Raw genomic sequence first — 3,994 nt, 5'->3', positions numbered from 1 at the left:
TGTGTGAGTGTACCATCAAATCAGATCTGACTGGTACAGGAGGAGATTGTTCCTCCTTCCCCCGGCAGAGCATCTGGTGGATTTGAACCATGCGCCTCTGGGATTGTGGTTGCAGCTCCTTTCCACTAGGCCAACAGAGCTCCCCCCAGTCCACTCTTATACCTTAAGAACTATATGGGGCCCACTGAGCATTCTGATCAAAACCGTAATAGTTGGATTCCAATGGAAAGAGGGGAGATGAGAAACAGAACTTCAACTAAAAAAAAACAAAAACAACCAACACGGGGGCGCTCTGGTGGCCTAGTGGCAAGGAGCTGCAACTACAATCCCAGAGGCACACAGTTTGAATCCACTAGATGCTCTGCGTTTGAATCCACTAGATGCTCTGCGGGGGAAGGAGGAACAATCTCCTCCTGTACCAGTCAGATCTGATTTGACGGTACACTCACACAAAAATAATAAAATTTTTAAAAATTTAAAAAAAAAAACCACAAAAAACCCAACACAAAACCAAAACAAAAACCAGACCCATTGAACCTTTGAAGTGGAAAGATTCTCAGACTGTTGTCCTTCAATACTCTTTAAATCTTGACTCAAAGGGGACCCTTAAGGAATATTGCTTATGAGTACTAGACATCTCTAAAAAGAATCATCTATATAGGTCCAAATGAAATCTTTATTTGGACCAAGAAGCAGTCCTCAGAACAGAGCAAGGAATAGTGCATGGTTCAAAATCAGGAAGAGTGCATCAGGGATGCATCCTCTCCCTGTACCTTTTCAATCTGCATGCAGAACAAATAATTTGGGAAGCAGGGCTTTATCAGGAGGAGAATGGCATCAGAATTGGAGGAAGACTCATTAACAACCTACAGTATGCAGGTGACACAACCTTGCTTGCTGAAACTGACGAGAACTTGAAGCATTTGCTGCAAAAGGTCAAGGACTATAGTCTTCAATATGGATTGAAGCTCAACATCTAGAAGACAAAGATTCTCACCACTGGGCCAATTGGCAGCACCATATTAGATGTAGAAGAGATTGAAGTTGTTATCAATTTCAGCTTGCTCAGATCCATAATCAACACTCTTGACACCAGCAGTCAGGAACTCAAAAGATGAATTGTGTTGAAAATCTGCTGTCATGAATCTCTCCAGAGTGCTGAAGAGCAACGAGGTCAGTCTGGATACAATGGTGTGCCTAATCCTGGCCATAGTCTTCTCAATTACATGTTATCCTTCAGAGAATTGGATGGTCTTCTCAATTATGTGTTATGCTTCAGAGAGTTTGACAATGACTAAGGTTGACAGAAGAAGAATAGTTGCCTTCAAGTTGTGGTGCTGGAGAAGAGTCTTGAACATACCATGGACTGCTCAGAAAACAAATCGGTCTGTCTTGGAGAGGGTGAAACCAAATCTCTCCTTGGAGGGTAGGATTTTGAAGCTCCTCCTCACTTACTTTGGGCTTGTGGCCAGGAGAGACTGGTCCTTGGAGAAGGACATCATGCTTGGAAGGGTAGACAATGCAGGAGAGGGAGATGCAGGATGGGATGGATTGACACAGTAACTAGGGTGATGACGGTTGGTGCGTTGGAGTTAGTGAGTCTGATTCAGGACAGGGAAGGGTTCAGAGCTGCTATGTAAGATTGCTATACATAGCAAGCAACTCAATGGCACATAACAACAGTAACATACTATGACAGGTTTGGAAGCAGGAGTGGCATCCACTTCCGAACTTTGATAAATATTGATACTTTTAGAGGGGCTTCAGGCCTTTTGTTCATAGGGTCACTATGAGTCATGCTTGACTTGAGGGCAATCAATAACAACAACATTTAAGTCTGAACAGTCAACCAAACTCTAACTAAATCTATTGTTTTTTAGTTGATTCCAACTCATTGTAACTCTGCATGACAGAGTTTAATGGTCCCACAGAGTTTCCAAAGCTGTAACTCTCCAGGAAAGCAGATTGCTGCATCTTTCTGTCTCAGAGCTGCTGATGAGTTTGAACTGTCAACCTTCTGCTTAGAAGCTGAGCAAAGTCCTGCACCATTAGGGCCTTTAAATAGTTAACAGTCTTAAAACAAAAATGGGAAGGTGAGGTACCAGGAAAACCCCATGCATGGAAATGGAACAATCACATGGAAATAATGAGAATACTCAGACATTCTGAAGAATGTGACCGATGTCACCAAACAATTTCTATAGAGACTGTTGAATAGAAAAAGTCTAAAGTATTGTGTAAACCTTCACTAAAAACACAATAAAATATTAAAAAAAAATAAACAAAACCCTCCTCACCATCACTGGCAGCTCTGATGGCCTGGTGAGAAAATGCACTGCAATCCCAAAAGCGTACAGTTTGAATCCACCAGCTGCTCTACGGGAGAAGGACGGACAGTTTCCTCCCATTTGATTTACTGTCTCTGAAAACCCATTGGAGGGTCAGCCGTGGGTTAGTTCCAACTCAATGGTATACAACAACAACAACAAACCCGTCACTTTTCTGTGAGTTTGCCATGTGGTAGTAGTTTGTGTGTTACTGTGATCAGAATTCCAGAGCACATAGTTGTATTCATGGGGGACCTGTACATGGACCAAGAAGCAGTCCTTTGAACAGGACAAGGAAATACTGCATAGTTTAACATCAGGGAAGATGTGTGTCAAGGCTGTATTCTTTTATTATAACTATTCAGTATGCATGTCAAACAAATACTCCAGTACACTGAACTATGTGAAGAATGTGCATCAGGATGGGAGGAAGACTCATCAACAGCCTACATTATGCTGATGGCATATTTCTTGCTGAAAGTGAAGAGAACTTGAACTATAAAGATAAAAGACTCCAGACTTCACTGTGGATTGCATCTGGATATCAAGAAAACAAATACCCTCACAACTAGAGCACTAAATGGTATCATGATGAATGGAGATACGATTGAAATTCTCCTTTAGCTTGGATCCACAATCAACTCCCATAATAACAGTAGTCAGGGATCAAAAGACATTGCATTAGGCAAATATGCTGTCAAGGACTTCTTTAAAGTGATAAGGAACAGAAGTCTTGCTTAAAGATTAAAGTGCTCCTGATCCAAGCTACAGTATTTTCAGTTGCTTCATATACATGTGAAAGTTGGACAATGAATAAGAGAGACCCAAGAAGCATTTATGCCTCTGAATTGCAGAGATTGTGAACATGACACAGTATGGGGCGAAGCATCTATTCTACATAGAGTCTCCATGAGTTGGAAAGGACTCCATGACATCTAACAACAACAACATCAAAAATGAGGAAAAGATTATCTTTGTTAAATCCTATGGGCCAATTCTACACTGTCTTATAGTGTCATTAGAAGTCAGAATTGACTGTAGCACATGACATTTGTCTAAAAGAATTACAATCACTTAAACAAGCTATTACCTGGGGGGGGGGGCAAACAAACAGACAAAAAAAATCCACTGCCATAAAGTTGGTTCCAACTGGCAAGACCCTCCGTTGGGTGGGTTTCCAGGGCTGCCAGTCTTTACAGGGGAGACTCGCCCATGTTGGTGCTCTGTAGGTGGATTTGAACTGCCACTGTTTTTGTTAACAACTTGACACATAATAATATGTTCTAGGGCTCTTTAAGTTGATGGTACTCAAAATAGAGGAAGACTTTCAATGAGATGAACTGACACAGGGACTCCCAACAGTGGGCTTGTTGAGCGTGACGAGGATCATGAGGAAAGCTCAGGTGAGGGTAAAGTTCAGATGTGGTGTTCGTAAGGTTGGTAGGAATTATAGGTGAATTGATGGAACCTAACAAACAAACTGATCCCCAGAACTGCCTTTATTGTGTAGATAATTCTCTCAATTGTATAAATGGGGGAAAAAAAATCAATGACTTATTAAAAATACAAGGGTATTGACTTCATCCATAGCCACTGGTGAGAGTCAGTGCCCAGAGCCATCAGGGGCTTTAAGCTCATTGTCCACTGCTGTGGTGTGGACAGCTGAA

Source organism: Elephantulus edwardii, unplaced genomic scaffold, assembly GCF_000299155.1.
Source record: "Elephantulus edwardii isolate Elephantulus edwardi_28Jun2011 unplaced genomic scaffold, EleEdw1.0 scaffold00124, whole genome shotgun sequence".
Classification (NCBI taxonomy): domain Eukaryota; kingdom Metazoa; phylum Chordata; class Mammalia; order Macroscelidea; family Macroscelididae; genus Elephantulus; species Elephantulus edwardii.
Note: the sequence above shows the minus strand (reverse complement) of the source record.